The sequence below is a fragment of the Vipera berus genome (assembly GCF_964194415.1).
Source record: "Vipera berus genome assembly, chromosome: Z".
Lineage (NCBI taxonomy): Eukaryota > Metazoa > Chordata > Lepidosauria > Squamata > Viperidae > Vipera > Vipera berus.
In genome coordinates, this window is record NC_138205.1 from 125,598,395 (window position 1) to 125,609,224 (window position 10,830).

Genomic DNA, 10,830 nt, shown 5'->3' on the forward strand with positions numbered 1-10,830 from the left:
AAACCTTGAGGGAGATTTGTGAAATGTTCATGCATGGCTGGAAAAAAGCCTTGATGGATTTGGAGTTATGAAAATTGAATGAACAAATTAACAAACGCTGAAAGATTGGATTTTATTAAAAAAAAAATAATTACAGAAAACAGGTAGCAGTTGCATTTGGTTCTTCTGACATGATTCACCTTGGTGGAGCAGTGGGCTAATGCCTCCTTAAGTAACACCAGCTGCCTGCAATTAGTGCAGGTTCGAGTCCCACCAGGCTCAAGGTTGACTCAGCCTTCCATCCTTCCAAGGTAGGTAAAATGAGGACCCAGATTGTTGGGGGCAATTAAGCTGACTTTGTAATAATGCCGCTTGGGGTGTGTGTGAAAGCCCTAATAAGCAGGCATATACATAGAATGAAGGCTACTGCTAAGCTTGTAAGCCGCCCTGAGTCTTTGGAGAAGGGCGGGATATAAATGGAATTAAAAAAAAAAATATGTGTCAGCTAGGTACCTATAGAACTTACACACACAGAGAGAGAGAGAGAGGCAGAAAATTTATTTATTTTATTTATTAGAATTTTAAATTCTGCCTTTATTCCTTTATAAATACAGCTAGTTCTCGACTTACATTGAACTGACTTACCCATCATCAGTTCATTTAGTGACTGCTCAAAGTTACAAGGGAAAAAGTAACTTATGAGCGTTTTTCATAATTACAACATGGCAGCATCCCCCATGATCACATGATGAAAATTTGGACACTTGGCAACTGGCTCATATTTATGACGGTAGCAGTGTCCCAGGGTCATATGATCCCCTTTTATGACCTTCTGACAAGCCAGGTCAATGGGCAAGCCAGATTTATTGAACAACCATATTATTAACTCATCAAATGCAGTGATTCGCTTAACAAAAAAGGTCATAAAATGGAGCGAAATTCACTTAACAAATCTTGCATAACAACATAAATTTTGGGCCCAATTGTGGTTGTGAGGACTACCTGTAATTCAAGGTAGTGAACATAAATAATGCTTCTCCCTCTTATTTTCCCCACAACGGTCTTGTAAAGTGGATTTTGGACAGAGAGGTGGGCTGGTCAAAACCACCTAACTGACTTTCAGCCACCTATGGCAGGACTAGAACTCACAGTCTCCTGGTGATTGGCCCAAAGTCACCCAGCTGGTTTTCATACCTAAGGTGGAACTAGAATTCACAGTCTCCAGTTTTCTACCTTCCTGCTCTGTTTTTTTTTAAATAAAATAAACAGTCCTGGGAAATACAAGCTAACATCATTCCCCTGCCCCTCCCCCATTTTACCCACATCCTATTTTGGGTGACTGTGGTAACCCATCGTCAGCTCCCCCCCCCCGCCCTGCCTTTTTAATACTAACTATCATCCCTGTTTGTGACATGTTTGTGCAAGAGATGCTGAAGACGCAGGTGGGAGGGGGTGCAAATACTTTCAGCAGCGACAACTTCTTAAAATAGCCTGCATGTGTGAATTTCTGTCACTAGCCAGGACCCCCCACCCGCTCCCCCCCAGGCGGAGGGGTCGAGTTGCCACCCCTGCATTATTCAACCCAGCCAAGATACTGAGCCGAAACATTGTTCTGTTTTGGAGTGAATCCGGAGGAAAATCTCCTGTGGTCCCAATTTGCGGGCTGGCTTAGTCCCTTCCCCAACTGGGAAGGCAGCTGCGTGCCCCTTGCCCGCCCCACCCTTTGCAAAACATGAGAGGGACCCCCTGGCCTTTAGGGGAGGGGAGGAGGAGAGGACGGAGCTCTCCTGGGTCAACTTCATTTCCCCCCCTCCCCGTCTGGCTGGAGGGTGGAATTTGTGGGGGGCGGGGTAAAAACAGAGGGGGTGCAGAAGAAACCAGAATTTGGCACCTGGCATGAGGAATCTGTTGGCCTTGAACTTCTGGTGTTATGGTGACAGGTTTAAATATGACTGCTTCAGAGTTAAGCTCTTTCCACTGTGTGCAAAACGTCCTTGAGTTCATTATTCGGTTTTTTGGGCATTTTTATTTTCTAAAAAAACCGTCTCCTGTTTTACTGTTGCTTTGTTTCCTCCGTCTGGAACTGGTTGTCCTGAAGCTATGGCCGTTGCTTAGAGAGATTTTTCTCCTTTCCTCTTCCCCCTTCCCCCCTACAACCTTTGGCCCTTCCATGTCTTTGGCATGCTTGCGTTCCCCTGTTGCCAAGGTGAAAGTATTTGAACATCTGTCCCTGCCTATTTCTCTTCTCCGGGCTGTATTAGATTAAGGAGGCCCCTTGTGCTACATTCAAGCAAGGCTTCACTCAAAAGACCCTTTTCTGCTGCTAAGCTGATTGCATTAAGCAGGAGTGAGGGGGTGGGAGAAGCGGCAACAGGGGCTGGATACCATTTGCTGGGGCCTGGCCAGCATATCGACTCTGGACCAAGATGGCTTAATGGAGGCTTAACGGAGCTGCATTCCAGAACAGGCCAGGAAAGATTTCTTTCCGAAGACCACTGGGTGTTTCAGGTTTTGTGGTAACCTTACAACCTCCTTTAGGATTGGAGCTTCTGTCGCAAGGTGATGCAGTCGCTAAGTCAGTCGCACCTGGTTTTACGCCCTTTTTTTGACATGGTTGTTAAGCAAATCACCACAGTCATTAAGTGAATCCACTTGTACTTTGACCTTGCGTGACCAAAAAAAAATAAAGTCCCCCCCAAAAGTCACAAATGGCCTGGGACCCAAGCGTCCAAATTTTGAACATGTGACCATGGGGATACTGCAATGGTCATAAGTGGAAGAAACACTTGTAAGCCATTACTTTCAGCAGAGTTGTAACTTCAAAATGTCATTTAATGCATGGTCACAATTCAAGGACTTAATTGTAGTCCAGGATGATTTGAACCACATTTCTGCAAGATACAGCCATTTCTATGTAATAGACTTTTTTCATCTTTCCTTCCATCATCAGAAAAATAGGCCAGCCTGATATGGGTCTGTCCTCTATGTGGGCCCTTCTCTTGCCTCCTTTCTGCTAATCATCTCATGAACTTAGCTATAGGGTGACAAATCCTAATGCATTTTCAGCATCTTAAGGCTGCCCTTGCATGGCATTAGAGCAAAGGGGGTGGGGGTGGGGAGGGTAGCTTGCGTTCAGGTGCTTTAAGTCTGCCTCTCTCATTGGCTGGGGATGGAATGGAAGCAACGTCAGAGGAGATCAGCAGGGGGGGAAAGCTGTTTGTGCAAGTCCCAGAATCCCTGTAATGTTGACAGTGAAGAAAGAAAGAAAGAAGAAAGAAAGAGACAAAGAAAGAAAAAGAAAGAAAGAAAGAGACAAAGGAAGGAAGGAAGGAAGGAAGGAAGGAAGGAAGGAAGGAAGGAAGGAAGGAAGGAAGGAAGGAAGGAAGGAAGGGAGGGAGGGAGGGAGGGAGGGAGGGAGGGAAGGAGGGAAGGAGGGAAGGAGGGAAGGAGGGAAGGAGGGAGGGAAGGAGGGAGGTGGAGGAAGAGGAAGAGGAAGAGGAGGGAAGGAAGAAAGGGAGGGAGGGAGGGAGGAGGAAGAGGAGGAGGGAGGGAAGGAAAGAAAGAGAAAGAGAAAGAGAAAGAGAGAAAGAAGGGAGGGAGGGAGAGGCAGTGAGGAAAGAAGGGAATGAGGAAGGAAGGGAGCAAGGAGAAGAAAGAAAGAAAGGAAGAAAGAAAGAAAGAAAGAAAAAGAAAGAAAGAAAGAAAGAAAGAAAGAAAGAAAGAAAGAAAGAAAGGAAGGAAGGAAGGAAGGAAGGAAGGAAGGAAGGAAGGAAGGAAGGAAGGAAGGAAGGAAGGAAGGGCCATGGTTAGGTATATCACATGTAGAGAGACCTCCAGTCTGGTGAGATAGGATCTAAACTAGCTGTCTCCAACCACGATCTGTAGCCCATTGGGAACCTGGCCACACAAGTGGCAGGCGAGTGTTCGTAAGCTTCATCTGCGCACGCACAGGAGCTAGGTTGCATGCACGAAACCCTCCCCCCTCCGCTGTTGCCACCAACACTGCCACTGCTGCCAGTCCATGGGGTCAGAAAGATTGGGGACCCCTCATATAAATGACCCTGAAGTTTACTCTTGGTAGTCTCATGGTGGATCAGATGCTGATGTCACAATAATTGTTCTCCTTGGCAGGTGATTACAAGCCTTAATGGCGTCCTCTCTCACAGTCCTGACCGCGTATCATTCTCGCACCCAAAGGCAAGGGGCTTCAGGGTGTGTGTGTGTGTGTGTGTTATCCACCAGAGCAGGAACCTTTCGATGGCCCAAAGCTTCTGTGGGTGGGCAGTGACATCCTATGACTCCAGCTGCCTCTACTTTGGGAGTTAGAATTTCCTTTGATGCTTGAAACAGAGTTACGCTTTGAACCCATAGGCTAAATTTGGTGTGTTTTTTTTCTCTTAGAACAGAGGGAAACAGCTGCAAAAATTTCAACAGCCACAATATTAGAGGCTCTGGGAATGGCAGAAAAGGTTTCAGGGGGTCCCTGGAGCTGAAGCATCGCTCAAAACAATTCCTTAATGGGGGAGCCTGAAATTTGACAGAGAGAGGTGCATCATCACTCTTTGTGACTGAGCATCGCCAGTTCAGGTCATTGTGATGGCTTGGCCAGTGTGTGTATCTTTCTCTGCATTGGCATTTACTGCTTATTGATTGATTGCATCATATTTATATAGACACTCATCTCATAGAACAGGGGTCTTCAAATGTGGCCCTTTTATGACTTGTGGACTTCAACTTCCTCAGGCTGGCTGAGGAATTGTGGGAGTTGAAGTCCACAAGTCATAAAAGGGTCACGTTTGAAGACCCCTGTCATAGAAGGTTACTCTGGGCAGCATGATGCTGTACAGTAGTCCTCAATTTACAACAGGTTGCTTGGTGACCATTCAGAGTTATGACAGACTTTGAAAAGGGGACTTACAACCTGGATTCAAAATTCTGACTGTAGGATCCCCTGTGCAATCATATGGCCAAATGTCAGGTATTTGGCATTTGCAGCCGCTTCCAGTAGCCTGCTATTATTATTTTATGATGCAGAACTGGAAGGGACCTTGGAGGTCTTCTAGTCCAACACCCTGCTTAGGAAACTCTATACCATTTCAGACAAATCGTTGTCCAGTCTCTTCTTAAAAACTTCCAGTGTTGGAGCATTCGCCGCTTCTGGAGGCAGGTTGTTCCACTGGTTAATTGTCCTCAGGAAATTTCTCCTTAGTTCTTCTCTCCTCGATTAGTTTCCATCCATTGCTTCTTGTCCTGCCTTCTTTTCACTTCTGGTTTCGGCAAAACCACACCGATGACTTCAGAATTTCTTGACAACCACTATCTTCACTTTACGATTTGCTGCAAAAAGTGTAAAATCATGTTACTGACCCGTTTTGCAATCATCATGACATATGGAACAATGAGCAGTGGGTTCATTGCTCTATTGCAGTCATATGCTGAGGGCTACCTGAAGTGGCTCCTGCAGTGTATGCCTCCCAGCATACACAAAGGACAGCACAGCAGGAGCCTGATGGTGCAGATCAGCAGAGGGGCTGGACAGCTCCGGGCGATAACTGCTCACTCAGGATAAGCCTAATGACTTAAGCTGTTGACAGCCCCAGGCATGGTCAGCCTGGTGGGAAGCCAGGATCTACACCCATTGTCACCTGCACTGGCAGGAAGCCCAGGTTTGAACTGATTGGATGCCATCCACCTGGGTAGGTACAAATAGACGCCAGGCTTCCCTGTTTCCCCAGTTCGTTCTGTTCAGAATAAACTCATCTTTACCCCAGCTCTGTGTCCGTCTCTATGTGAAGCACGCGACCTTACACTGGCAACGAAGGTGGGATCCTGCTCCGGAAAACGCTAGCCGTGGACGAAACCCCATCGGCAGCTCAGGACCCGACGCAGGACGACCGCGACCGAGGTAATGGCACAACTGGGACAATACCCCATCTTCAACAGCAACCACCCTGAGGAGTGGGAGGCATTCGTAGGTCAGCTCGAGTGCTACCTACGGGCGAATGGGGTCAAGGACGACCGACAGAGAGCGGCGGCGCTACTCTGCAGCTGTGGCACGGAGACGTACCAGCTGGCGGTCGGTCTGTGTGCGCCCGACGACATTCACGCCGTCGGGTACAGCGAACTGATATCTAAGCTAACGGAACACTTTAAGCCCTAAACATCAGAGATAGCTTGGCGGTCCCGTTTCGAGAAACGGGACCAGCGTCCAGGCGAGACCGCGAAGCAGTACATGGCTGCCCTGCGACAAGCGGCGAGACTCTGCAACTTCGACAACCTTGAAGTCCGTCTGCGGGATCGGATCGTCTGCGGGCTAAGGGACTGGAAGCTGCGGCAGAAGATGTTTGCCAAGCAGAAGCTGACCCTTCGGGACGTCCAGGAGGAGTTCCTAGCCTGGGACGTAGTGGAGGAGTCCGACGCAAGGGAGAACGGGGCCATCCATCAGCTGTCCAGCCACGACGACGCAGAAGGGGGAGACTTCGAGGTGGATGCCATCCACCGCCAGCAGCGATCAACCACCTATTCCCGGGACCACGTGAAGGAGCAGTGCCCAGCGACGGCCGAGCAGCGGTACCAGGAGTGCGGATGCGGAACAAGCGGCCCCTGGTCTACCCAGTTCTCCGGCTGCAGCACCCATCGCTCCCGATCTACCCAGCAGTGCGGCGGTGGCCCCAGGTCTACCCAGCCCGGCTCACTTGGACAACACCGGTCTACCCCGTGCATCAGCTGAGGAGCAGGAAACTCCAACCGGTCTACCCGTTGCGCCAGCTGCGGAGGACAGCACCCCCGGTCTACCTGCCGGTTCAAGTCGGCGAAGTGCAGAGCGTGCGGGAAGACTGGCCACATCGCGGCGGTCTGTCGGAGCCGGCCGAGGGACAGTCTGCACGAGGTGGAGGCGGATTTCCAGCTGGCCACAGGTACAGGGGAGCGGCTGCCGAGGTTTACGGTTAGCCACACGGCGGGACGGTCGGCTGTTTGCGAAACCGGGGGACACCCACCCCTTATTCCAAAAATCAAACTGAGGGTTAAAATTCAAGGGGTCCCCTGCGTAATGGAACTTGACTCTGGGTCAGCCGTATCCATTATCTCCGCGCGGACTTTCAGCGAGATCTGCAAGCGGAGCGGCCAGCGGGTTCCCCTGAGGCCATCCAAACTGACCCTCTCAGACTTCCAGAACTCTCCGATTAAAGTCAGGGGGGAGGCGTCGGTGATGGTCCACTATAAAGGGTTTAAGGGGAAGTTGAGCGTCCTGGTCGTCGAAGGGCAACGGACCAGCCTTGTGGGGCTAGGATGGTTCAGGGCGTTGGGCATTGGGATCACCGGGATCCACCAAACGCAGAGCCACACCTCCCTGGAGGGCATCTGCAGGGAGTTCGCGGATGTCTTCGACGAACGGTTGGGGAAGTACACCGGGCCCCCGATTTCTTTTAAGTTAAACCCCCTAGTCCCACCGGTCAGGATGAAGGCGAGGAGAGTTCCCTTTGCGCTCAAGCATAAGATTGAGCAGGAATTGGATAAGTTAGTGGAACAGGGGGTGCTGACGCCAGTAGATGGGGCGGACTGGGAGACCCCCATAGTTACCCCGTTAAAGGCAAATGGGGACATTAGAATCTGCGCAGATTATAAGGGGACAATTAACCGGGCGTTAAGTGCGCATTCGTACCCGGTTCCCGCCGTAAGCAGCATCCTGGCATCCCTGCAAGGTGGGGCGGTATTCGCGAAATTAGATCTTGCCCAGGCTTATCAGCAGCTGCCGGTAGACCCCGAGGCAGCAAGGGCCCAGACCATCATCACCCACAAAGGGGCGTTCGGGGTAAACCGACTGCAATTCGGGGTGAGCGTAGCTCCGGGGATTTTCCAGGAAGTCATGGAAAAAATGCTAAAGGGGATCCCCGGGGTTTGCCCGTATTTTGACGACGTCCTTATAGCGGCCAGCTCGGAGGATGTCCTGGCATCATGGCTAAGAGCGGTACTCGGTCGTTTTAGGGATGTGGGTCTAAGACTGAAAAGGGACAAGTGTAAAATTGGGGTTACGGAGACGGAGTTTCTGGGATTCAGGATAGACGCGCAGGGCATCCACCCGTCAGCCTCCAAGGTGAGGGCTATCAAGGAAGCCCCAATTCCCAAAAACAAAGCGGAGCTGCAAGCGTTCCTTGGTCTCTTAAATTTTTATCATACATTCCTGCCGCACAAGGCGACCATCGCGGAGCCCTTGCACAGGCTCCTGGACAAACAAACACCCTGGGACTGGACTGCCACACACACAAGCGCGTTCAGGACCCTTAAGAACATGCTAGCCGGGGACGCAACGGTCACTCACTTCAGGGAGGACCAGCCCATCTGCCTAGCGTGCGATGCATCCCCTTATGGGATAGGGGCAGTCCTCAGCCACTTAAGGGAGGACGGCTCGCAGGCTCCCATAGCATACTATTCCCAGACCCTGTCAGCGGCGGAGAGAAACTACGCGCAGATAGATAAGGAGGCGCTGGCAGTGGTCGCGGGGGTAAAAAAGTTCCTACCTGTACGGGAGGGAGTTCCTCATTTACACGGATCACAAGCCCCTGCTGGGATTATTCACCACGGAGAAGCAAACGCCACAGATCCTTTCACCAAGGATGCTCCGTTGGTCCATTTTTCTTTCAGCATACTCCTGTAAGCTAATCCATAGACCAGAAAAGGAAATGGGACACGCCGACGGACTCAGCAGACTTCCCCTAAGGGAGGCTGGACCGGATCCCGCTCCTGCTAATCAGATATTAGCAATACAGGAGCTGGCTGAGTGCCCATTAGACGCTAGCGACATAGCAGCCGAAACTCCCAGGGATAAGATTCTTAGCAGAATTCAGTCCTGGGTTAGCAGCGGGTGGCAGGACAAGTCACCGGGACCTGAGTTCACAGCATTTTTTACGCGGCGGCACGAGCTCTCAACCCATAAAGGCTGCCTGCTGTGGGGGAGCAGGGTCATCATCCCCACAAAACTTAGGGAGAAAGTCCTTCAGTCCCTTCATGAGGGTCACCCGGGAGTGGTAAGGATGAAGGCTCTGGCCAGGAGTTACCTGTGGTGGCCTGGGTTGGATAAAGAGATAGAGGGGTTGGTAGCAGGATGTTACACATGCCAAAGGTCTCGCCCAGAGCAGGCACACGCTCCAGTCCACAAGTGGGAACAAACTCACACCCCCTGGTCCAGGGTCCATATAGATTATGCGGGGCCATTTCAGGGACACACCTTCTTAGTCATCGTGGATAGTCACTCCAAGTGGTTAGAGGTGGTACCTGTGTCCAACATGACATCAGTGGGCACAATACAGGCACTAAGGGGAGTGTTTGCCACACATGGGCTACCAGATGTAGTAGTATCTGATAACGGAGTGCAATTTACCTCCTCGGATTTCCAAGTGTTCCTGCGGACCTTGGGGATTAGGCATGCCACTTCAGCACCCTTTCACCCTGCCAGTAACGGGTTGGCAGAGAGGTTCGTGCGGACTACCAAGGATGCACTCAAACGAATAGTACAAGGGGACTGGAAACAGAGACGGGCCACATTCCTCCTCCATCAACACGCAACACCCTGCACAGCCACAGGAAAGAGCCCAGCGGAGCTCAGGTGGGGCAGACGCCTCATAACTACGTTAGACAGACTCCACCCAGACAAGGTATCAGCAGACACAGAACCCCCAACCCTCAAAACCAATTTCAACATAGGGGAGCAGATCTGGGCCAGAAATTACAGCACAGGCCATCCATGGGTGCCAGGTGAAGTGGTGGAACGGACAGGCCCCCTCTCCTACAAAGTAAGGGTGGAGGGGGGACTCCTGTGGAGGAGACACTTAGATCAACTAAGGAAGAGAGCCCCTGAGAGGACGGGTGGAGAATCAATGGAAACAGCAAGGGAGGAGGCAGAGCAAACACAAACACACACACAGCCACAGTCACAGTCACCCAGAAGAACAGCAGGAAGGGTTTTGGGGCATCCATCTGCCTGGCAGGGAGCTGACAAGGAAAGTAGGCAAGAGCCTGAGGGCAGCAGGTCACAAAGAGCCAACACAGAAACACATGCACAAACACAAATCAGACCAACACAACCAGACCAAGGAACAGGAAGCAGAACCGAAACCACTACAGAGCCAAGCCTGAGAAGATCAAACAGGACACACAGAGCCCCCAGCTACCTCAGTGATTATGTTCGCTCTTAAGCCTGGGGGGAGGAGGAATCTGGAGGGTTAAATGTAAAAGTTGTAAATAAGCTGTATATAGTTAAGAAGGAACGACAGAGGATCATCCTCACTATGGGGGAAGGGGTGCAGTGTATGCCTCCCAGCATACACAAAGGACAGCACAGCAGGAGGCTGATGGTGCAGATCAGCAGAGGGGCTGGACAGCTCCGGGCGATAACTGCTCACTCAGGATAAGCCTAATGACTTAAGCTGTTGACAGCCCCAGGCATGGTCAGCCTGGTGGGCAGCCAGGATCTACACCCATTGTCACCTGCACTGGCAGGAAGCCCAGGTTTGAACTGATTGGATGCCATCCACCTGGGCAGGTACAAATAGACGCCAGGCTTCCCTGTTTCCCCAGTTCGTCCTGTTCAGAATAAACTCATCTTTACCCCAGCTCTGTGTCCGTCTCTATGTGAAGCACGTGACCTTACAGCTCCTAAGTGGTCAAAATCAAGGCAAGAAAAGATTTCCAGGTAGATGCTGAAATGAGCATAATTTAGGGTTCTTGGTTTGCTGAACAAGGTCCCTTTTGGGGAGCATGCAAAATTCATGGGGCTACCTTGGTATAGTGCGTATAGTCAAGGCTATGGTCTTCCCAGTTGCAACGTATGGCAGTGAAAGCTGGACCATAAGA